The sequence below is a fragment of the Oxyura jamaicensis genome, chromosome 1, assembly GCF_011077185.1.
Source record: "Oxyura jamaicensis isolate SHBP4307 breed ruddy duck chromosome 1, BPBGC_Ojam_1.0, whole genome shotgun sequence".
NCBI lineage: Eukaryota > Metazoa > Chordata > Aves > Anseriformes > Anatidae > Oxyura > Oxyura jamaicensis.
Genome location: NC_048893.1, coordinates 87,537,804 through 87,563,911, shown reverse-complemented (window position 1 = coordinate 87,563,911; position 26,108 = coordinate 87,537,804). Strand labels below are relative to the sequence as shown.

The window sequence follows — 26,108 nt, the reverse complement described above, 5'->3', positions numbered from 1 at the left end:
TAATAAATATGTAAACGCTTCTTTAATTGGCATGAACTTCATCTGAGTTACATGGAACAAAACTGTTTTGGCTTAGTGCTTATTCAAATGTTAACAGCAACACATAAACATTAAACTGTTTGAGAAAAAGTAACACTTGGACACTCTTCCCAGTCCAACATAAATAGAAATAAACGCTTTAAGATACGAAGTGCCTGTGCATCTGGATGGAGCAGAAAGGCTTTCACATAACATGCTATGCTTAGAGAAGAAGCTTCAGTAGTTCAGTCTGCCTTTTCTTGCCACAACTGGGCGAATGACAGATCCTAGCTAGCAGAGCTTTTGTACTTCTGTAAAATAAACAAGACTGAACTGAGCCCTCATAGAAATAAAACAATGTCAACTTCTCTATAAATTAAAAATATATATATAATATTGAGCTCTGGCTTGGAAATGGTGCTATAAGCAGCTTGATGAACGGTCTAGGAGTATTCTGGTACAAGCAAGCCACATCGTTAGCTCAGTGACTTAGAGCACAGGTCAGTGCATCTCCCATGGGGGCATGTAGGGTCTGGACTAGCAGTACTACTCTCCTTGGGCAATGGAAGCACACTCCTATTACAAAATGACAGTTCTGGATGCTTCATCCCTCTGACACGAATATAACTGGTCTGCATTAGGAGAAGAATTCTCTGATTAGTCATGTACAATAAGCTTCTTATTTATAAAAGTTCCTCTTAATTTCCAGGCCAAAGGGAGATCAGAGATGAGGAAAACAAGAAAATCATTTCTGAAGGTTGGTTGGTGGATTGTCACCAAGGCTATCCAAGAAAGACAAATGAAAAATAGGAAAATTAATTTACCATCATCATCTTAAATGCAAAAGGTCTTGGTTAAGTAGGCATTGAGCTTACTCTTTTGTCACTGATTTGTCTAGTGTAACTCACCGCATTACAGTGTGTTAACAAAGGCTATTAAAGCTTTGAATGCTATTTCAATAGCCAACATTGATCTAGCTCCTTCAGTTTTAACAGAAGCAGAGGAACACACTGAGAATTTAGCCATTATGCAAAAGAAGACAAGTTAATAAAACCAAGGAGATTATTATGAACTTCAAGGAGTTGTCATAACCAAACTCCTATTTTAGGAAAATGCTTTTGACTGTCTAGAATATAATACACAGAAATGATTACTTTCTGCTCATTCTTTCATAGTAGTGTTTTGAATGTTCAGAAGAAAATAGCTTTGTACAGATGAAACACTACACTTTTGTTCTTCTGGGGGGAAAGTACTACTTTGGGAATGTATGTACAAATGCCAATGTGTCATGAAGCACTCATTCTCTATTCCTTTTCTCCTCATGATGAGCATGCTGGCAAGCAAGATTCTTACTTGATAGTATGTTGATACTTTGAAAAAGCTTAGGAACACTGAAATTTACTTGAGTCTGGTATCTGTCCTCCAAAACAGTGAGGAAAACCTTTTCATCCATACCAGGAATTTAATATAGTTGCTGCCCAGTGGCAATGATTTCAGTGGTTTTTCATGAAAGATCTGAGAGACAAGCCAAACAGATCCCTCAAATGTCATCTTAATCGTAGTGTTAGTATGAACTCAGAGTACTTACTTCCAGAGTTCATTGCTTTCAGAAATTCATTGTTAAAAAAAAAAAAAACATATGAGATTGTGAGGTGCTTGTAGCAGTTCATAATTTACATGACTTAAGATTACAGCTCCTGGTAACAAGTTCACATGATTTAATAGCTACACTAGAAAAAAGTAGTGGAAATACTGAACTGAGAACCAAAGATCAATAGATACAAGACTGCTTACAACTTTATCTGTAGTAAAAGTAATAGAGTCAATGAAACGCTTGCAGACGGCATCAAGCTGACAGGCTGTCTGCTGTCTTTGCTAGACACACCATAGGCTGTGCTCTGATATATTATAGCCAAGAAAGAAGCCTAAAAAAAAAAAAAAAAAAGACTGTAGGATGGAAATGCAAGTCCACTGAAATCTGTGTGAGCACCACCAGTCATGTGCTCCCAGCTCCTGTTTTGCCATGGTACAACAGAGATAATAAGCTGGCCTGCTTCCTTTACATGGTATTCTCTGGTGTTAGGATAAATATTATGTCTCCCCCAACACTAAAATTTGATGCAGTTTGAAGAAAGTATGGGTTGTTACTATAATGTGTTTTAAGTGTTCCTTACAAACTTTTCCTTTCCAGGCCCACTTTAAGTTTCAAAAAAAAAAAAATCTCAGTCATTTGTCTTTTAAAATAATTTTGCCAATGGCCAAACATGCAATTGAGCTACTTTTTCCTCAGTCCTGAAGAAAAAACTATTAAGATGTTTGGGATCGGATTCCTACAGTTTAATGATAGTAATACGAAGCAGTTTGAACATTATTGAAGGTAATTTAATTGCCAACATAGGACTTTTTTTGTATGGGGATAAAATGTATTAATGATACAATCAAGGTAGCAAAAAAAATGTTCATTATTTCAAGACTAATTGTGTAGGGACAAAACTTCTATGAAATAAGGTGTATCAAAGATGAATTAGAAAGCACCAACATCTTACTCAAATGCTGTTTCACTCCCTTTTTAACTTTGGTGTCACTGGGGCAAATATTTCCTTTGATCAGAAATATATTTTTCCAAGGATGCTCTATTTCATTTGAAACAGCACAAAGTAGCTTTCTAAAATAAATATATATATATATAATATTTTGGCAAAGAGGTTTAAAAGAATACATATTACAGTCAAAATGTGTGCCACTTGGCTTCATTAAATAAACTTTCAGGAAACTTATTTAAAAGAAAAATACTCAAAACCTACACAGAGAATGCATAATACTGCCACCAAGCACATTGTGGTGGAACTGAAGACAAGTCTTATTTAATCCCAAAGCATATGTTAAAAGTTAAGACTTTCATTTGTAATCTTGGTTATTTTTCAGAAATGCACATACATACTAGATTTTAAAAGAAAGACGTTATCAACTTTGATCATCCCCTGGGCCAATACCCCAATCTTTTCCATGCAGCTGAAAAACAGCTCATCTGAACTCTTCCACAGTATGAGAAGCATTACTCAATGTTGTTGTGCTATAGCATAGGATTACAGGATCATTTTGTTTGGAGGAGACCTCAGGAGGTCTCCAGCTCAATGCCCTGCCTAAAGCACAGTCAGCCATAAGGTCAGACCAGGCTGCTCAGGGCTTCATCCAGTTGGCTCTTGAATACCTCCAAGGACAGAGCCTGCACAGCTTCACTGGGCAACCTGCTCTGTCTCATCTTCCCACTATGCATCACTGTGAAGAATCCTGCTCCACGTGCTCAATAACCCTCCCACAGGTACTGAGGGGCAGCTGTTCGGTCCCCTCAAAGCCAATTGTTGTCCAAGCTGAACAAGTTGTGATCCCGAAGCCTCTCCTCACAGGGCAAGTGCTCCAGCATCCAGAATCACCTCCGTGGTCCTCCTCTAGATTTGCTCCAGTTTGTTCGTATCTTTCTTGCACTGGGAGGCTTAACACTGGGAGGCTGGACATTGTATTCTAAATGGAGCCTAGTAAGCACTAAGTATAAGGGGATAAACACTTTCCTCAAGCTACTGGCTGTGCTCCTACTCCTACAGCCCAAGACAGCGTTGGCTTTCTTTGCTGCCAGGACCCACTGCTGGCTCCCGTTCACTTTGCTGTCTATCAAGACTCTCCCATATTTTCAGCATAAATGTCCCTCAGTCAGCGAGTTCCCAACTTTTATATGTTCAATCTGGCTTACGCTATATCATAGACTAGCTGTTTTTCTAGAAGGTGTAAGTTAGCATTGACAAGTGTGTCTCTTAAAAATAAGGATCTTTATTCTGTTTTGACATGGTAGTCAGCTAGCACATCCCACTGAAAGATCCAGAGCTGATACACAGACATAGGAAGACAGAAAACATAGGACACAACAATGCAAGCAATTGCAGGCTGGATGGATTGGTCTAATACTAGCAGCTTTGGACTGCATTCCCTTTTCACTGGTGGACACAACACTAAACAGAATCAGCACAGGCAAGATGCATGCAGAATAACATCAGTTATGGATATAGTATGTTCTGTATCGATTCTTTCAATTTTTTCCCCAATTCTGCCTTTATCATTTTATGTGCTAGACAATAAACTTTGTCATACAGGTGAAAGTATTGGTTGAGGTAGACAGGTACTCCTTCCACACTCACATTTAGTCGTAGGTGTATGCTTACCTAGAGTGAAAGATCTGTACTTTCAAAATATATCCTGATTTTGTGTACTACATCACAGAATCATAGAATATCCCGAGGTGGAAGGAACCCATAAGGATCATCAAGTCCAACTCCTTATACCACACAGGTCTACCCAAAAGTTTAGACCATGTGACTAAGTGCACAGTCCAAACTCTTCTTAAATTCAGACAGGCTTGGTGAAGTGACTACTTCAATGGGGAGCCTGTTCCAGTGCGCAACCACCCTCTCAGTGAAAAGTCTCCTCCTCATATCTAGTCTGAACTTCCCCTGCCTCAGCTTCACCCCGTTCCCGCAGGTCCTATCACTGGTGTTTACGGAGAATAGGTCACCCGCCTCTCCACTCCCCCTCACGAGGAAGTTGTAGACCATGATGAGGTCCCCCCTCAGCCTCCTCTTCTCTAGGCTGAACAGGCCCAGTGACCTCAGCCCCTCCTCAACTGTTTTCCTCTCCAGGCCCTTCACCATCTTCGTCGCCCTCCTCTGGACACTCTCCAACAGTTTAATGTCCGTCTTGTACTGTGGTGCCCAGAGCTGCACACAGTACTCGAGGTGAGGCCACACCAGAGCAGAGCAGGACAATCACTTCCCTCGACCGACTAGCAATGCCATGCTTGATGCACCCCAGGATACGGTTGGCCCTCCTGGCTGCCAGGGCACACTGCTGGCTCATATTCAACTTGCTGTCAACCACGACCCCCAGATCCCTCTCTGTGGGGCTGCACTCCAGCGTCTCGTCACCCAGTCTGTATGTACGGCCAGGGTTGCCCCGTCCCAGGTGCAGGACCCGGCACTTGCTTTTGTTAAACTTCATGCGGTTGGTGATCACCCAGTTCTCCAACCTGTCCAGATCGCTCTGCAAGGCCTTTCATCAGACTGGCATACACTGGTCTTCAGCCAGATCACCTATGTAACCCTAATCTATGGATGCAAATCTGAAAGTAGACATCAGACAGACATTCTCAGTGACGTGGAGAAAAGGAACTGAAAACTGTTCACTCTCTCCCTTTATTCTCCCCTCTAGGTCTGAGTCTTTACTATGGAAAAAGACAATACTCTATAAAAACTGCAGCACTGTTGCATTTAATTGTCTAAAAGGCAAGTTTGCTGGATATGCTTTGGATAGAACTTACAATGATGAGAAGCGTGACAGAAGAGAGAATGTTGCCTGAAACCACAGGTTAATAAAGTATACTGCTGGTCAAGTAGAGAAATCATTCATGTCTATAGTCCTACAGTCAAATAAAATGAAAAGAATACATTTCCATGAGGGTGGTATAGATTAGCAAAAATTTACCTGTAAACTAGTCAGAATATTTTTTCTATTAACTAATGTCACAAAAACTTTGAAACTATTTTTTTTTTATTTACAGTGCTTTTAAAATTATAGATGAAAGTTGGAAGAGTTAACTTTTACCTCACAAGATTACTATTACCTGTATTATCCTGCTCTACATTAGGAGGTCTCTCTAATTCTATCTGATTTGTGTTGAACAAAAATGCTGACACCTTGATCTTGAGAGTTCATTTTCTGCCATCACCATGCTATTTAACTGTTTAGAGCCTCTCCTCCTTTAATAATACTGCCAAACAGCAAGCAGCCAGCTACCAGAGCTGTTGGTGTGATGACACATAAAACATGATTTATTCAGAGTCAAATTCTCCATTCATTCAGGTTGATTCTTTTTGAATCCACTGCCAACACATTCAGCCACATTCATTTTAGCTGAGGTACACTCAAACTGGTAGTAATCACTTAGTTCCTTTATTGCTAAAAGCACAAGCTGCCCCAAGACAATTACTGGAAAGTCAGAGCAAACTAATCTGGACTTTTCAGGGTAAGAATGCAGCTAGAGGGCTGGAACGTTGTAAGTATTCTTGAAAGGATACCTATTTTTAAAAGGTAGATAGGAACTAACAGTTTTAGAAATGTTGGACATTACTCCTGGTCATAGGAACAAGACTCCATGTGTCCACACTGAATGTACTTTCCAGTCTGGAAGTGTGCCCTGAAATCCAGTTAATCATGTGACAACCTACATCAAATTTCCCTCAGAGGTTTTGGTAAAGTTTTCATCTACTAAAAATCTCATTAGGGGAGATAAGCAATGCAGTGATTAAAAAATGGCATGACTACACCTAACATGCTAGTCTTATCCAGTAATTTTCCATATAATTACATCACAGTGGTGCTTAAATAATCATTACTATGGTTTAATACTTTTCATCTATTTTATCTTTTAATAAGTTTATTTAATATTTGAAAGTGCTTTAAGATTCCCTTAAGGAAAGAACTGAAGAAAAAAACTTATTAGTTCTCCTCTTTTGAAAGTATAAAAAGATAAGGTTACCCTTGAGTATGCCGTACAGTAGGACATGTGATCACTATGCACAACCAATGGAGTATGGAGGACTTACTGAGTTCACTTGAGTATTGACTCACTTCTGAAAAGTGGCACTTAGCACCTGAAGTTTAAATAAGTAAATAAAAATCAACCTACATATAGTCTTTTACATTTAAGTTTTTGTTTCCAAGAAAAAAGTAGCTTGATCTTTAAAAGGTACTGAACTTATAGAAAGCATCCACTGATTTTAAGAAGGACCCGCAGAAAGGCCAGCAATTTTGAGACAGTGAGTCATCAGTCTTTAAATAAGGACTTAAGGAATTAAATTAGTCATTAAATAAGAGACCAAATATCTATTTACTCTCTAATTATAGGAATCTAGGTCAAGATTTTCAGAAAGTACAAAGCCAGATGTTAGATGAATAGAATTCCAGTTTATTTGCATCATTTAATCGAACCATCACAAGGTGCCCACGCCTGAACTAATTCCATAAACCTATCGCTATAATTTGTACCATCGCTGACCCTATTCCTATGTTACCATTGCTAGTGTAGCCTCTGAATAAAACCACACTAATCTCTTCAGAGAAGAGTACTTATCTCTACATAAGAAATGTAAAAATGCATTGAGTGCAGCAGAAATAAAATAACATGGCTTTTGCTGGTAATTAGTTGCAATGCAGAAATTACCCTAATCAACAGGGACCTGATAGCTGTAAGAAAACAGAGCAATTTAACCAGTCCCATGGCTTGACCATTCTGAATCTCAGAGCCTGTATCACCTAGGTTATGCAGGTATTTCTGCCACCTAATACTGATATCCAAATTGGTTTCTAAGCCTTTTTCTAAAAGGACAAAGACAAATAGGATTGCATGCATTAAATAAATAAATAAATAAACACTCGTTATAATCAAGAGAAAAGGAAAAGCACAGTGAGAAACTGAGTATTACTCTGAGTCCATCTTATGAGTTAATATGCATTCCCAACATAAATATCTTTGGACTTGAGACCTATTTACATTGATCATAGCATATATATTCAGATATCAAAATACAGACACAAGAGTCTAACACCTAGAACAAATTCAGGATATTAACAGAAGTTCTATAAGGATCTCTTCACCCAGAGACAAGTTTGGCCCTTCAGTGCAAGAAGTATTATATAATATATCTGACTCTCCATCACCTTCACTACAACCTTGTTGATCTCAACTCAATAGATTCAGATTCTCATTCATTTTTCTGCCTGGCCCTCCCCAGATTTTTAATCAGGATGTGCCTCTAGCCTCTCCCTTGATTTCACACCACTGTCTTCCTCTTCCTTTTCTACCTTTCTGGCTTCCTCCACTCACAAGTGTTCCAATATGACACAGGTTTTGCTCGTGTGTTACGGTAAATAATACCAATCAAGGACCAGATGCCTCATTCAGGGACTTGTGCAAACACAGGATCAGTGCATTCCAGTTGGGTATAACTGTTTGTTTTACCTCCAGCAGCCAGTGTCTGGACACTGTGCCACCCGCTCTTCCATGCCCTGAAAGCAGTGAATGAGTTAAACTGAACAATGAATAATTTTACACAGAAACCACCAGGAATGTGTATTCCTACTGGTTTGTCTTTTTGGCTACATTTGCCTTTTGAGAATACCAGTTGGGAAAATTGTTTAGAACTCAGACACAGGGAACAATAAAACCGCTAAACTAAGCTGCTAGAAAGTCAGTGTGTAGATGGAACATGTTACAGCTGCATCAAGGAAAAGCTGGGTAGCACAGCACAAGAGAAACTCAGGAGGGCTCCAGAGTTGTGATTGAGTAGACATTTGGAACATAAAGCAAGCTGCTTCTTCATAGCTGTTCCTTCTTAGAAAGGGAAACACAAGCCTTTCTGATAACCACTTTGTGTTATCTCACTGCTGTGACAATATTTCCAAAAGACTACGTGAGACCTAGTAGCATTATAACTGTAACCAGAACAATTACACCAGATTTAGAGAAACAAATATAATAGAAAAATCTTCAGTTAACTAAATAATTTAAAAACAAAGTAATAAATCCAACACTATTTCTCCTGTAAATGCCATTCAACTTGCTTTCCCCCCTCCCTCTGCCCCAAAGAGCAAAAACCTACTGTATAATGCCTCCTGAAGGCTGTCTGCCTGCTGTCCTTACTGCCCACCTACCGTAGGGAGCAGCTCCTCCCACCTGCACATAAAAGCCAAGTGCATGCTACCAGCAGCTGATCAGAGCACTTTCTCAGTCCTCCACTGTTTTGAACCAGTGATCTTCTCTCCTTGGATCTTGTACACTCAAGGTAAGATTACTGCTACTTCAGGTTTCTGTTCTAAGCAGCTATTGCAAGGAAGCCTTAATGTGAACTCTAGCACTGCCTTGCTGGGTGGTGCTGGCAGGGTGCTTTTTTTTTTTTTTTTTAGATGGAGTGTCATCTGACAGTTAAGTTAGTAACAATCTGTTGTTTTAGCAATGAAATAAAAACAGATCTTGCTGGGAAACATTGTGTGGCTGAGAAATTGTCTTATTTTCCTTTCTGATATATTTTGAAGAGATTAGTATATCCAGACCAATTCTAACAGTTTATTATCCCTCTTAATAATCTTCTCAGTCCAAAGTTAGCAAAAAAGGACACTTTAAAGCTGCCTTAAGTTCAGTTTGAAAAAAAATGCTTAATGCTAACTCATAGTGCTAACTCAAGGAAGGATTTTTTTATTATTATTATTACTATTGTAATTTAACAAGGCAGATGGAGCCAGTCTTGAGACTGAAGTGCATCTTCACAGATTTCACTGCTTTTTAAAAAAAAGGCATAATTGAACTTATGCTCTTGCATAATTGAACTTATGCCCTCACAGAAACACAGTAAGAAAGCTGATGGAGTTCGCTGTCTGGTACCAAATATGCTTAAAGTACACATTTCACAAGCAAAATTCTATTTCTTTGAACAACAGATTTTGTATGTCTATGAAATCTGGAGATCAGCCTGAAGTGTGTTTTATCAAGTTTGCCTACATAGGTATTTCTAATGCTACAGGAAGGAATAGTTAAGTATCTCATGCAGACAGCTGCTGAATAGTTGAAACATTAAAATGTAAGTGCTTTCAAAACTATGTTTGCACTCCCCTCTATTCCTCTCTATCCATCCTCACAGAGACAAATCTATTAGTGACTAGTACCAGTCTCTTATTTTGTGTGAGTCAAAGCACTTTTAGCACACAGTCACCTGTTTATAGAAATTCCATCACAGAAATCCCAATCCTAGATTGCCTCTTTCCAGTGCTCCGAGATGAGGGGGAGAGCATGAACTACCAAACAAGCAGTGAATGCTGACTGTAAATAGTTTGTAATACATTTTGCAGTTAAAAAGGGATGTTTTCTTTTTGAAAGAAAAACAGTTCTCTTCCTAAATTGACTCTGTTGCTCTTTCCCCAAATAAGTATTTTCTAAAGAAGAGTTATGTCCACACATAGCTGTATTCACATTAGCTGCAACATTTTAAGCTATAACTGTATAGCATCAGCAGAACTCTGCTCAAAATGCCCTTTTCTAGATGCTCTGGGCTTGTTTGTTTTTTCCTGTATTTTACGTTACTTGTTGTATCTAATGGAGGAAAAGCAAATACTGCCTTCAGCTATTCGCCTGGAAGATTACATAAGAGTTTTTTTTTTTTTTTTTTTTTTTTTTTTTTTTTTTTTAAAAAAAAAAAGTAATTATTCAAAAACACAGTACTTTCTATAGCAGGCTTACAGTAAAGCTGTAATTGCATCCAGGTAATACATGTAAGTTGCCCATAGAAGATGTGAGAAAAAACAATAGGCTCTATTCCTATAACAGACATTCTGTCTCCAAGCTACAAAATTTGACTGTTTAGTTAACATCAGACTTTTATAGCAAATCTCCCCTCCCCCTCCAAAAAAACTTCTCTTTTAAAGTACAGATATGTGATTTTAAGTGCAAAGCATAGAGTATTTATGTCTAAAATCTGGCAGAAAAGCCTCGTTATTCATATAGATTTTTACTCCATCAGATATATCAGTTTCTAACAGTGCAATTTTCAATAAGAAAATTTCAAAAAAATGCATTTGCCACAAGAAAATGTATGTAGCAAAATATCTTTTATTAAAGCCTGCTGTGAAATGTAACATTTTGGCATTTCAAAAATGGATTGCAGGGCATATTAAGAAAACTCTGTTGAAAGGAATGTGTCTAATTTAGATCAGAATCTCCTCTGAGCAGTTTCTCTTAGGCTGAAGATAATTCAGTTGAGCATCACTCTGCAGCAGGGGATGAAGGGAAACTGCAAGCAGCATGCCTTACAGAGAACGTAGAAGCCTAGAAATGCCTTTATTGACTTATGTGCTGACCTGAAACTCCTTTTTACAAGATCAAAATGTACTGATATTCAGATAAAAAATACTATCACTTTAAATTATTGCTATAACCATAACAAAAAAGGTGAGTCAATGAGAGAAAATCAAAGAGAGAAAAAGGAATTTGGATTTTTTGAGGAATAACCTTAATATTTTACAATAACAAAGTAAAGGTAATGAGACTATATTAATTTTTCAGCCATAGACCAGTAAAGTGTTAAGCAGGCATGCTTAGCCGCTTCTCTTGGTGGTCACATTTGTGTTGTTTTTTTTTTAAGGTGTTCATTTAGGGTATAAATGCCCAGTGAAACTACTAGAATAATTCCCAATGATGTTAAAAGTGGTAGACTAGATATGTAGAAAAGGTATAACTGTACTAGACATAGGACAAATTTATCACTGACTACTTACTCAGTGGCCTGCCATTACCATTGACTGAGAGACACTGCAGTCTTCATGAATTTATTTTCACCACCTCTTTGTAAGACAGATGTGAGTTTCCTCTGGCCATTCTGATACTAAACACATGGACTGGTTTTGCTTATGGTCACAGTGAAAATTCATTGCAGAGCAGAGAGTCAGATTTAGCTCTTCTAAGTTCCAGTCCAGCACTTTAGTCCCAAACTTCATTTCATATTCAGCCTTATAAAGTCCATCCCTTCGCAGCTGAATTGTCTTTGTATAACTCTTTAGGGCTGAACAGCAGGGAGAATTTCAGTGTAAATTCTTATGAGAATCTAATTCACTCTTAACACTTTGGAACTTCCTTTGAAACCATTTAAAAACCCTTAACGGGACTTGAAACTAATTCCTGGAGGGGAAAACAAATAAATAAATAATCAAGTGACACCCCTTTCTTACCCTCTGTGGTTAGCTGAGACTAACGCAATCTTGTCAGAATGAGCAAGCATAGATCCACTGCCATGGACCAGAAACAACAGACAACACCTAACTGTAAGCGCTCAATCTTGGTAAAACAAGAGTGGTCTTATGAATACTGCATTATCAAAAATAATAATAATAATAATGAATGTGTTGATGCTTGATGCAGAAGATTAGCAGGAATGATAAGGACTAGAAAAAGAATGATTGTTATATCACCACCTGCAGCAGAACATAAGACGATTGTCGTATGTTCACAAGCACACCTCCAAAAGCGTATTTTCTGCCCAATAGTTCCTTGTCTTCCTATATAACCCAGGGCAGGAAAGATTATATTTTTATCCCTGAAGCTTAAATATATCCTCATAGATTCCCTTACTCTTTTGGCTTTCCAATTATCCTACCACACTGGGTTCCTTCTTTCCACAGGGAGATAATTTTCAATTTTCACTAGTGTCCTGTTTCTAAAAGAGCAATGGTTCAATGGAGTTACAGTAGTGAGCAACAATAAAGACAGAAACAGGTGGTTTGAGCCATCTTTGATTAAAACCAACAAATAACCATATTTAACTGAACAGAAGTTACTTTTACCTCTTCACTTACACAAAACCCTAGCTAGTGTATGCTCCCCTTCTATGGCTTTTCCTTCATAAGAAAGTGAGATCTATTCTTTGTGCTAAGAAAATGCTGCTTCAGCAGAAGTTGTGGAGCTCTGTGTTTAAAAAGATAATGATGAGTCCTGGTTCTGAAGCCTTTTGTGGGTCTTGTGCAATAACTGTGCCTATTCTCTGTACACATCAGTAAACAATTGTGCTTGGTCTCCCCATACTCCTGAAATGTTGGATGTGTTTCTGTAATTGTCTTGATGTGTAATGAATTTAATGTCTCATAACTGCACTGCAGGGGATTAATACCACTATGCAGTCTAGGGACATCTTTTGATGATTAAAACTTCTTCATGCAAGTCCATGTTTCATAGCAAAAACAAGATGAATGCAAGTCTGTTGCTTCTTGAATGGCAGGTGAAATTGTTGAGGGGTGACATGTAATGGAGTGAGCGAGGATCAGTGCCCTCTTTTGGTTAGAAAAAAATATATAAAGCAGCCCTATGAGAGTGTTTATCAGTTCCCTCTGCTGGCTACAAAGCCCACAGCCAGATGAGCAGCTGTGTTTGCGGAGGCGAAGGTCTTAAGTTCTATTCCCAGTGCTGTGTGCAAGCAGTAAACTGATGACTGTGGTGTCTGTGCACGTATGTGGACATCGTTATTCATGGGGTCGCATTAGCAACTACACTGAGTTCAACATGAGGGCACTCAAAAATAATACGGAGTTCCTGGGAGGTAAGAAACTTTCCACTTAAGATTTGAAAAGCATGCTAATAGCTGCGCCATTCATAATATCACACAGCAAGAGAATCCTTCTGTTAGGCATCGTACGCTACACTCATTTAAACACCTTGCTTCTTCTGCCTCTTCAAGAGGAGTATACCTATGTTCACTGTACTTAGTCTAGAGGTGTCTGGCCTGTTATCACAAATACTCATAGCAATCTCAAATTACAACGCTTCTGAGAACACCACATTTGCCAAAAAGAGATAAATGGTACCAACAAGACCACCTAAAACAAAACAAAACAACAACAACAAAAACTAAATAGATCTTTTCAATTCTTTTAAGGAAAGGCCTGTTTAATCTGGTTATGCAATTGTAGAAATAGGTCATATAATTTACGCAGCTACTCTGAAACAAAGTTGAGATGAAAAAACAAAATATACTGCAAACTTAAGAGACAGTTTTTATTTTAAATAAACATCCATAGCACTAAAACTGAAGAACTCCTACATCAGGTATCCCAGTTCACTTCAGCTCCCAGAAATCATCACAGCAAGATATAGGATACACAAAGCCTATCCTATTAAAGGCAGAATGAGTCAGAACTGACAGGCTGATGTACTAGAAAACAAAGGTATATTGAAGTCAGATTTTTTAAACATCTGCAGCAGTTTCCTGATAACTAAAAAAGCAGACACTCTTTCTAGATCAACATACTACTGTATTCTTGTCTCTGAAGGGAAAGAAGTAGGCAGAAGTACACTGTAGACTTGCACAGGGACCTTCAAGGAAAGCATCTGACCATTTGAAGTTACAGAGAGCAAACCAAGGTTCTAACAAAACCCAGTGTTAAGAGGTGAAGCAACAAGACATATATAATACAGCACAGTCACTGAAATGGAGATGCTTACGTTGCCTCCCACGTAGTCAGTGTAATTTTCAGGGGGACAGACCTGATGGTGGCACAGTCCCAGGGATGCTCAAACCAAATACAGTCAACTTACCACTGAAGAAATCTAGTAGTCAAGTCTGTTTATGCCAGCAAACACCTTACCTCTGTTCTGCCCTTCCATTCTTCCCACCACATGTAGAGCTCCAGTGAATGCAGAACAAGCATCTTCTGTGTGGCTCAGACACCAGAAATTTTCTTTCAGCTTGCCTTTAAAAAAAAAAAAAAAAAAAGGAAAGAGAAAGCGTTCAGATTTTTTCCCAGCATTTCTTTGTAAATGAATAAGGTGATCCTAGTCCAACTCTTAGCTGATGGACACTAATATAAAACACACAACTGGGACCCTTGTTGGCAAATCTCAGCAAAAAGTCAGAAGGTAGTTAATTTAGGTCAAAGCTGAGAAATAAAAGTAGGCTTACAAGGAAAGTTTATGTTGCCAGCATTGGTATCTGTCACCTGTACTATAGATAAAAAGCAAATAAGCTACGAGTAGTTAAGCAAATACAACCCACAAGCACTAACATTCACACAAAACGTATTTTAGAAAATGAAGGAAAAAAGACAACACTCAGTACTTATTTCCTTTCAGTCAGTGGCTTGAATTGAATTTACCATAGTAGCACATCACATTGTTCGCTGCAGAAAAATGCAAAGCTTAGGCCTTTAGGAGTAAGTCTCTTGTGCTTTACTGGTTCCAAAAATGTCAGTGCTTGTCAAAGTGTTTTTGAAATAAAACCAAAACCATGTTAATAAAATGAACTTTCCAAGACAATGCTGGCCAAAACTGATTCTTAGATTTCTTTTCAGTAATAAACTGCCTCTGCGGTTGCTGAGCTGATAGGGAGGAGGATTTAAAGGGCCAAAGCCAAGTTCTGGTCAACTCAAAGAGGACAAAAAAAAAAATAAAAAGCTCTCAAACAGAGCACAAGCCCTCCAATGAATGGAAAGATTTTTGCTGAGGGTGGGCAGAGCTTAGCAAAATCCAGCTGTGCTTTCAAAAACATCTGTAATCATTATTAGGCTCCACTTGAATGTATGTTGAGACTGGAATACTTATTGTGGGTACAATTTGTGATGTGATGTTGTACAAGACTCAGTACTTGTGTAATTCAGAATTCACAAGCTGAACATCAAATCACAAGAGCTACCCTGCCTACTTATTAAATAGTAATTCTCTATGTGAATTAACAAGGTAACAACTGGAAAGATCTTGTCCCATCCTATTCTGGCCTTCCTCATGAATAGTTCTAGAAATATGCTCCACTGAAGGATGAAGGTATTAGTGATTATCAGCGTTCCGACTGCTACGTCAGTTGCATGCAAGTCTAGGCAGGGAGATCTCAGCTGTTTCGCTGTATGCACATATAGGTACACGTGCAGGAGCAGCTTCTGTCTTCCACTGAAGCGTCATGCCGCAGTGGGACACTGTGCCTGTTACAGGAATCCCTGCTGTCCTGCAGATCCAACCAGAGCAGCTGACTTCAGGAGGCCTGTGCAGTACAGCAAAAGTTGCCATTGCAGGGTTGATTTCTTAATTCCTATTCTCAAAAACCTCCTACAGACTATTATCTTTTGGTGTCCTAAGCATAACTTATTACATCAGGGAACATGGGAAGCGTTTTAGGGTTGCTCCCTAAGCTTGCATTACCAGCCACAGCTAAGACCTTTGTACATGCTATCCCGATAATAAAGAAGGTTGTATGTTACCATCCAAGCCCAATTCCTGATTAAAGATTCATCTTCAGCACTAAAGTTTTTCATTTTGTCCTGCTATAAAATTATCAAATGGCTTTTAAGTTTTAGTTTAAAGGAAATCCATTTTGCTCATCTGTCTTTTGTAATGTCACCATCACTGTCTTTTGGTTGCTCTCAAGCAACAAGTTGTAAATATTGAGTATCTAAAATCCAAGCTACTGATTAGTTTTGGCACAAAATTCTTACAGCATATCTCTCTGTCCCACAGTCAAGGGCAAGATTACTCAGATTCAAACTGCAAGCACAAAAAACTGTCTTTAATTGAGCTCGGTATTCACTTGCAATTAATATTTTTTATTATTCTATTTTCAACATCACATCTGTCACTCGTATGCTGAATGCTCTCAAGAACTCAATACAAAAGGTCTGTGAAACACAAGCAAAACAAATTCAATTTGTGACTGCTCGGGGACATTTTCTATGCTACACTTGCTTTCAACTTTCTAACCGTTCACGTCATGAAAACAAGTATTTCAAAAAATAAATGAACATAAGCCTATTATATTTTCAATGTTCATCATGCATACTGAGGGCTGGAATTTTAGCATGATAGCCAGTCACAACATCCAGCCTCATCCTTCCAAATAATGGCAGCAGGGCACCGCCATGGCTCCGCGCCACTCGGTGGCCATTAACCACCAGTAATGGTCACCACACAGGCCTGGGGCAGCCCTCCCACATTAGGCCATGATGTCGTCAGTGGGGCAGCAGAAGCTCACCCTCTGTGGGCTACGTGAAGGGCCAGGACCCCTTGTCGGTCGGTCGGTCCAGGCCCCGCACATTGGTTTTGCGCCTCCTGCCCCATGTTGTGGCGCTGCGGCCCGAGCTGCCTTCGCGTCAGCGCCATGTCTGCCCACAGGCGGTCAGGAAAGTGAGTTGGAGCCTGCGCCTCCCATTCCCAAAGGAGAGGCAAGGGCTGAGGAGCACAGAAACTCCCTGCAGCCCAGTCAGCTGAGGAGCATTTATGGAAACAATGCGTTTGAGGTTTCTTGGGTTTCGCAGATACAGCCTGGGGGCTTCACTTCTGCGTGCCAGCCCTCGGTGCCCCTTGGAGAAGGATCTGGGCAGCATTAGCTCGCACAGATGCTGACAGTGCCGTAAGGCCAAAAATAGGGGGGAAAGGGGGGGGTGAAGCTCCTCTGTCAGCTGGAAAGAAAATGTTGCATCCTGTGAGGAAGGGCTGCTCAGAAGGAGGAGGAAGGCTGCTCCAGCACACACGGCAGGAGGCACAGGACCTTTCAGATTTCTCCATCTGGAGGCAAAATTGAGGCCACTGTGAACTTAACAGCAAAGAAAATTAAAATGTCCGTTTCAAATTCAAGGCTCTTTGGTGCTAAAACCAGAAAAAAACACCTGCCAAAAACATTCCTGCATATGGGTATCTATTTAAAAGATTGGCTGCTTTCTTTATAAGTTCAGATTAGAAGACTCACAAATTCCTAAGAAACCACCAAACACTTTGGTGGGATGTGAGAAAAGAATATAATGTGAGGAAAGAGCATGATAAAACTACTGTATTCAACAGGCAGGGAGTTCAGAAGGCAAACAGCTGAACGGAGCAGCTTTATCATTTCTTTCCAATGTATTTTCCCCACCTCATGTTCAGTGTAAAGGCTTTTCAGGGTGACTCTTTTTGATCTATTTGTTACATGCCCTATTATGGCAGAGCCCGGACTCACAGTTACGGGTTTAAAGCAAAATTAAGAGCAACAACTCCAGAACCTGACGGATTGAAAATTTTGCATACCGAAAAGCTGGCTCCTGGACTCATGGTCCCGTCCGTTTAATACACTCCTGCTTACACAGATGACTGGTATGCCTGGAAAGATACTGTACTACAAACGCTTCACCTCCCTCTCCTGCTCTAGAAGCATCCAAGAACATCACATACAGTAGATTAATGAATTTATCCTTACAAGCACCCTGGCAACGTCACTCTCATTTTAGAGGAAATTGAGGCACAGAGAAATTTGCTGGTGTAGCATTTCAAGGGATTGCTGCTGGCCAGATTCTCAAGTGTCTTCCCATCGTGATGGGGGCTATTGGGAGAGCTTGGTTCCCACCAGGGCACCTAAATGAGAAACAGATTTTCAGGAGTGCTCAGCACCCAGTAGCTCTTGCATTGGCACTTGCAGCCAAATTTTCTGAAAAGTTCCTTTGATCATCTGGCCACGGCCTCAGTGGAAGCAGAGCGCTTTTGAAAAATCTGATTCTGTTTGTGGGTGCTGAGCACTTTTCAAAATTCTTTCTTATGTGACCAGGCCAAGGATGCAGACTAAAATCTGAACAGACCCCACTTTGCCTAATCCCTGGGCCAGTGATTTAACCACAGGCATATCCTTCCATCCTCAGCAAAGAAAGAATAGACACTAGTTGGGGCAGGAACCAAAATGCCAAACAGCTGCCAGTACCCATGCCTGCCAAGAAAAATGCCCAGATACCTGTGGGCAAACCAGACAGCCACATTTTGGTACCTTCCTGAGAAGGGATTATTTCTACTAGCAGTGCCAGAGCCTGGCAACCTGGATTATGCTCTTTCCAGATGTACCTATTTTGTTCTGGAAATAAAACTCTTGTGAACATGCCCTCACACAGGCACACCCTCCCTGCTCTTCAGTAAAAACAGCAGCTATCCAAACACTGTACTGTCTCCATTATCCTTAGAGAGCCAGGCACGCTTGAGGAAGACAACAGTATTTTGTGTAATGATTAAGAAGCAGTGGTCGCGTCAGTGAAGATTCTTGTTTTCATTGAATATTTCATTCATTTCTGAACATAAGCAACCACTTAGCTACAGTTGTGCTAGATGCAGAGGAGGAAACACATGCTATTCTTGGCTGGACTATACCTCTGTGGTAAGCAGCAGCCTCCTTACAGGAGCCTCTGTAGGCTGCATGATTTAGCTACATAAGAGATTGTCCTAAGCCTCAAGCAAAGGCCTGCCTCTAGACTCTGAGCACCCCAAAGGTGAGTGCACAGAAAAAAAAAAAAAAAAAAAAAAAAAAAATCAGCCTGGATCCTTTGTCTTATGTTCTGTTCACCTGAGGTCCTTTTGCAAACCAACACTCTCCAAAGCCATGAACTCAAGGGTAGTTTAGAAATTCTTCTCCAGGCTGACCATATCCACCCAGCTGCCACTCAGTTTGCTGCTTTCTGTCATTCAGCATCAGCTTGTTGGGCTGTCTATTACAGGATCCACCCCCACCCCACCCCCTCAGAATTGAGCTTTCCTTAAGCGCTGTCTCATCTCTGGCCCCAGGTTCTGAACCACCTCCCAGATCAGTATCTAACCAGACTGGTAACAGGAAGATAAAGCACATAGTCACTCGTGTTTTAAGGAAGCAAAGATATCACATGTGGACTGTTGAATGAAAACGTTTACAGAGAAATAGTTTTGTAAAACAGTTCTGACTAAGCTGTTGCTCAGGGTTGAGCTCAAGCTATGTAAGCCAAAAAACGCAGCTGCATCTTTTCTAGCTACAGCTAGGAACAGCTAAGTGTACTGGAAAAACCTTTGAGTGGGAAGAAAATACGGATACTCTCCTAATAGAAGGCTACCATCTAGAAGCAAGTGTGAGCGTTTGTTTCCTGTTATGTGGGGTCTTACACCTGTAATAAAGAAAAGTGATGGCTGTGGTCTGTACTTTAATTGCTAAATGGCAGTGCTTTCACTCAGTTCTGACATCTGTTGCAGTTCTTATTGTAATAACAACTGCAGTCAGAAGCTGGACTTCAGAACAATACCACAGGCAAATTCTACAGCCTCGAATTTACAAACAAAAAAATTAAGACAGAAAGGGATGAGCTCATGCAGCATGTTTATGCAGGCAGTTAATTGCACATGTTTTAATGTAGCTGGTGACCTAGAAAGTTCTAGGCAACATCAGTGGAAGAACTTGGATTACAGTTAATAATTCTGTGGGCTCTCAGTATTTGTCAGCAAATTTGAAACAAGAGCTTGTCACTTTTTCTATCACACAGTTGTTTTATCACACAGTTGTTTTTTTATTGTTGTTTTTAAGGGTTTTGTTTTTAATTCTCTTGTCCTGTCGTTGGAAGTAGCCAAGGCATATTTGAAGATTTCTGTGGGAAAGAAAAAAAAAAAAAAGAAAGAAAAAAAAAAAAAAAGAAAAAAAAAAGAAAAAAAAGAAAGAAAGAAAAAAAAAAGCTTGGGCCTATTGAGGGCCTAGGTCTAAGAAGTCTGTCAGAAGTCTCTTAGGTGTTTCCTCCTCTGAACTGAAGAACTGGCAACAGTTCACAAGGTGATCAGTGATCAGGACACAGTCCACTTGTAAAAGGACTGTGGGACATGGGACTGGAGCTGAGGTACCAGAAAGGGCCCAGGGTGAAGGCTGGCAGGTTTGACAGGCCCATCATGGCGCGTCTTTGAAGCAGAGCAAGCAGCCATGCCCACGCTGGCAGGGAAGGGTGCTGACATTAAAGAAGGCCAAGGAAGATTGACCCTTCTACACAACTGGCCTGTAATGGAGCCAAGAACTTCTACTGTGGGGCTGTTTTATTTTCCTTCCAGTCCCCTAGCACTGATTTTCTGCCTGGTCTTATGCATAGATTGGGGCTTATGTCTTCAGTATCAGTATAAAGCAGCATACAGACTCAAAACTGGGGTGCAAAACTCCCAGGTTATCGATCTCATTCTGACACTGTTACTCTGGGAAGGCTATGTTCCCCGCTAAATTTGTCTAGAAACTCACTTAAGGAAATTGAACTTACAATTAATACATGTTTCCAAAGAGCTGTAGTTTTGAATTTACATATCCCAAGAAAAAAGTTTTGCTTTGAAATTCTTGCTGATTTCTTTGGGAAATAATTGGGATCCCTTATTACTTATCACACAGAAGTGGAATATAACTTCACTTTCAGGAGAGCTCAGTTAGCATTTCTTAAGGCATTCTTCTTTTTGTGCCCATGATAATGGTCACCTGAAAGCAATGCCTACTGATGCAGGTCTTGAAAGAACTTGGATCTCATCCTTAACTCAGACATAGAAAGCCGTACTTCTCTGAACCACACAGTTCAGCTTTCCTGAATGGAGTTTGCCAGCCTTTACAGATTCACCCATGACAAAGCAAAACAACTGCCAAGCCTGACAGAATTTATAGAGCTAAATAAATCACTTTTTAGGCATTTAAATATTGTTGTGAGCGTGAAAAGATGAAATGTGCTGTATATCATCTCTCCAAAATCAGAAGTAGTTGTATTATAAATAAACAGAGTTTGCTTGGTATTAGGGACATAGGAAATTCCATTCAAGAACAGACAAATGGCACATCTTGTCTGGTATCCTGCATCTGGCACAGGCCTGTAGCAGATGCTTAAAATATTTGGCTCTCTTGGTCTGACAGTCTCCCTTGTTCCACCTACCACCAATGTTATAAATCTCACAGTTTGCCTAACCTCTGGTGAGAGTCTTTCCTGCTCACTTGTATAATGCAGGAGGCAGAAGCATGGACCAGGGGAATATGCATCTGCCCTGTGTGATAGTTATTACAGTGGCTGGTGCTCAAATTTGGCTGAGCTGTGGTTCTACCTGTTTCAGAGCATGGGGTATTACTGCCTGCATTGCCCATCCACCCAAACCAAGAAGCATACAGGCAAGGACTATGCTTGGCTCCAGAGAGAGGGGGAAGCAATCCCCTCCTTGCCCTCAGCTACACCTAGCCAGCAAGTATAGTTACTACTAGCCTGTTAATCAACTTTCTCTCTTTCTGCAAAGGCATTACCACCTAATTACTCCCAGCTATTAATGACATATATATCCTAGCACAATCTTCTTGACAACTTTTATAATTTAATAAAAGATCTGAAAAAATAAATGAGTTTGTCTATCCAGCAGAGTTTGGTTTTGTTTTGTCTTTATTCCAGTGGTTATCAAAACATGGTTCACCTACCCAGCTCACCTAAAGCAGGCTCCCTGTGCCTGGTGCTTCCAGCCATTGTCACTGGTATATAACTGCACCTAACAAAACTGCTTGTGGAGATTTCCCTTACTAGAAATGTATTTCTCACAGACCATGTCCCATTCAGACCATTATTTTCTATAATCTTGTCCATAATCAACATTAAATGCAATGGCACAATCAGTTTGAAACCTCTGAAATGCAGTGGCACAATCAGTTAAAAACCTCTAAAACAACCAAATGAAAAACCCTGACTTTTCCATTTGTAAAGTTAAAGTTTAAAAAAACATTTATGTTAATTACATTACACCCTCTGTGTTCCCCTGTGAAATATAACAGGGTTTTAAAAAGGCTTAGACAACTTATGACTATGGGTAACTGCCAGGTAAGGTCCTTTCACATCGTCTTACAAAAGCAACAGGAAGAGAGCTGCCGCTACAGAAATTATAGCCTCATGTCTAAGCTATATGGTTCAAAAAGAAAAAATGAATAAAAATGTTAAGTGTCCCTGCATTTGACCGTATCTATTATACAGATACTGAGCAGTGCTCTTCTTAGGGAATAACTCAAGTCTTTGCATATTAATGAAGGAAAAATTAATCCTGATAGTGGGCCAAGGCTGTTGGATATGGTTTCAGATGTCAGCTTTCTCCAAGCTCAGGGATTTTTCTGATTTTGGTTCCATCCTACCAGACGTAATATTCAGTGTCAAGGGTGTAAATCTGGACCAGACCTTTGTTCTAGCAACAACAAATCTGTGTCTATCTCAGCCCTGAACCACAAGACTGCAGATTCCATCTGCCTGAAAGAACTGAACACATTAAAGCTACAACAGTATCGAGCAGAAGTTTGCATCCCTTAACATGCTCCAAGTCAAACATGCATTTGGGGATGACTGGGCCCAATACTAGCAAGAACTCTGCAACTTTCTGCACTTTTCTGCTGTTGTACAGCAAGAGTGACTTCCAGAATATCTGTCTTGCTTCACTCGGGAACAGAAGTAGAGGTTTTTCAAGGCAGACAAATGAGTCAGCCACTTGCTCTAAATAAATGGAAATGGTGTTCCAAGTTTCCTAGACAGCTTTAAAAACGACATAGAGCAATTCAGCTGCTTGATATATTAGTTATACGCCTATATTTAAGACAACGCAAAAGTAAATGCTTCTTTTTCCAGATAAAAGTTGCTTTACCCACAGCAGTCCAAAGCCGCCTCATTTTGCCTGTCCTCTACTTACATGCCACTCATCTTGCTTGTGCCATTCTCAGGGGCAAAAAGCAGCACTCTTTATAGGAAAGAAAAGCAGCTGAGGCACCCGCTTGCCACAGATATTCTAAATAATACTAAGCACATTGATGTTTGTGATTGCATATGACCATTCATATAATATAGATGTTAATAATTAGCTTTCCGAGGAGAAATTATGTGAACTTTAATACATCAGCGACAAAAAGGGAAATAATTGCAACTTTGATTGTACAGTAAAACAGAGTATCTTTGGACATAAATAATTTTAAAGAGATATATAAAACTACAAAAATAATTTCTTTACTTCAAACTTTGCCTTAACAAGAAACATAACTCCTTCCTCCCTCAAGAAAGCTGAATACACTGACTCATGTCTTTGTTTAAGTGTCATGGTAAATTTGTTCTTTTATAACGTGTAGTAGTCTAGCTTTGAACTTTTGATTTTTGGAAAAGGCAGAGCGGAAAAATGTTTTCATGGGAGAGGAGTGCACATTCCAGAACTGTCGACTGTTATTCGTTTATGAGGGGGAAGAAAAAAAATCAAAGGTTTTAGGCTTTGGTTGATGCAATTTGTTGTCTTCTTCTTTTTTTTTTTTTTGGTGATAAACCAGAGACTTTACACTCTGCAACAATAGATACCAGTTTTCAACGTAGTTTTTCCAGCTTTCACTTCATCTTTCAGTACTTTCTTAGCTTGAGACTGCTGATGAGAGAACAGTTAGCATTATAAGGAATAAAAAAGTAATTCTTTATAATATGCAAAGTAGTCCAAAGAGGGAAAAACAAAACAAAACAAAAAAAAAAACTTACAGCTTGCTATGAATTAGAGCTTATACACAGGCATCATGTGGGAATGCAGACAATATTACTCATAAAAATAAAACAAAATGTGAGCCCTTCATTGTGTCTTTGTAACCTGAGCAACAGTTTTAAACACAGTTTTCCTGTGCTGCCTCCTGTTTAACTTTTGATTACCTCAAAAAAATATTAAAATAAAAAGATAAAATAAACCTTCTGTAGTTTATTTATTCAACTAAAGTAAAAAATATTTCTCTAATGTTCTGAATATTTTGAAGATTATTAACATACATGCTTTCTTTCTTTCTCTTTCCAGGAAAGGAAGAAAATGCAGATTGTCAGAACCCTTCACATTTAGTACCCACATTATTATGATCTCTTCACTACTGGATGTTGAGTCTGGATAGCAGAACTGCTACAGCAAAGTATTCTCCTATTAAGCTGAGGTAATTTTCTTCCTAATGATTTAATTGTTTTTATGCATTATGAAAGATACCCCTCACTCCCTTGTTCCTTGCCAATAAAAATATTTCTGTGAAGATTTTGTTGTGAAGTATAGCGTCAGTTGGCTCAAAAAGACCTGAACACTGACATCTTGCTAACGGAGGTAGATACAATCTCCATCCATTAATATAAATTTAGCAAGAATGCATTATGAGCGCACAGATTTATGTTTGGAAAGCAATTGCAAGTGTGCACTCCTTTCCCTTCATAAATAGAGTATCAGTATGATAGACAAAACATCCTGGATTCATGGCCAGTTAAAATACTTCTGTACAATCATTATAGGTAGGTCAGAGGCTACATTCTTTGGGGCATTGACATTAAGATCTGAACTCACAGAGGACAAAATAATTAATGAAGAAATCTAATATTGGAACAATGCAATTAACAAGTCTTTTAAAGTTTCATTTCCTGGGGAAAATTATTGGCTTTGAAAGAATCAATTTGTCAAAAGTTCTAACAGACAAGAGGTAGAAACTACATGAAAATACCAGTCCCAAACCATATGAGGAGAGAACTCCATGTCCAAAGCCAGCAAATGTCAGGGTGCTCTTCAGGTAGAGTCATCATCTCCTTCTCAGACACTTGCACACTGCGATAAGGCTTTGCATAGCAGGATGGATGTCCCTATTTTAGGTTATTTTATAAATATTTTCTGCTCAACATGAAAAACTGAATTCATGAAATCTTACCAGTCCCTGGCCAACAGTGGCATGTTTTCCTCTGAAGAACAGAACTGCGCACAGTGTGTGGCCAATGTGGTCAGTCAGCAATAAGAACGTGCGGCTTAGGGCATAGACCAGAAGCCATCAGTTGCCAAACTGTATGCCAAAAACAGGAGGTAGCTCTGAGGCTGACCACTGGCTCATAAGGATGCAGAGATGCAGTTAGCTTTGGAACTAAAGTACATAGCAAACATTCTCAGGGAGTTTTCTATTCTCATACAGCTTCGGCGTTTCCCCTCCTTTCCTGGTACATCGGTATTCAAGATACTGTCAGTGTTCTCTTTGTTGCCCTAGTAGAAATGCATATCTTTCACAATACATTAACATCACTCTTCTTTAACATAGTTTTTATTTTGTGGTTTCTCTTTTCCCTTCTTTTTTTTTTTAAAAAAAAAGCAATTAGAAATGCACACCAATGCAGCTGCGTTGTGATGAACTGAATCAGAGAAAACACTCAGTGTAAAGAATTGACTGCTTTAGATGTGATCCATAAGTAAACAGAATACTGTATTATCACCAAAGCAAACAAAAGGATAAGGAAAAGACACGTGTAGGTGCACAGGAAGATCAGCTAGAGAATAGAGAGACTCTTATTAGTATACCTAACAAAGTTGCCTCAGGCTCCACATTTGCTTTCAACGTAATGAAATTCTATTACAGGGCAGTAACCAACGTGGCACATAATTTTTTTGAGGTCATTTAAAGCCTGCCTGTTAAACAAACATTACTCTGATTTTTTCTTCCAAGGATTCGTAATATTTCCTGTATACTTTCAGCAATTTTCTGTCCTATCTGTCTCCTAAACTGTCATTTTGAACCACTGACAAGTTGTTTGCCTAAAACCAGAACTGTTTTCACTACCTTTCTGTTATTAATATTCCTTAAGCTACTTTTCAGCTTCAATTCAGCTGCAACAGTTTTTCTTTTAGTACAGGTCCACTGTACTTTACCTTGGATCTCAACTGAGCTAGAATACACAATGTCATGTGAACAGTAAAAAACCATATAGCTTAACTTTCCCAA

At 39.4% G+C, this 26,108-nt stretch overlaps 1 protein-coding gene and 1 long non-coding RNA gene across 4 annotated transcripts in view; one reads left to right on the top strand and one right to left on the bottom strand.

Moving 5' to 3' along the window:
* Positions 1-26,108, bottom strand: part of LOC118160340 — a 239,339-nt gene that overhangs the window by 152,581 nt on the left and 60,650 nt on the right. For both annotated transcript variants that reach the window (XR_004747425.1, XR_004747426.1), the window contains exon 3: positions 14,245-14,349. This is a non-coding gene — a long non-coding RNA (uncharacterized LOC118160340). The remainder of the gene's footprint in view (positions 1-14,244; positions 14,350-26,108) is intronic.
* COL8A1 (collagen type VIII alpha 1 chain) overlaps positions 8,793-26,108 on the top strand; it is an 85,783-nt gene continuing 68,467 nt past the window's right edge. For both annotated transcript variants that reach the window (XM_035314941.1, XM_035314940.1), the window contains exons 1-2: positions 8,793-8,906; positions 24,173-24,302. The gene's annotated coding sequence lies outside the window, so the exon portion shown is untranslated. The remainder of the gene's footprint in view (positions 8,907-24,172; positions 24,303-26,108) is intronic.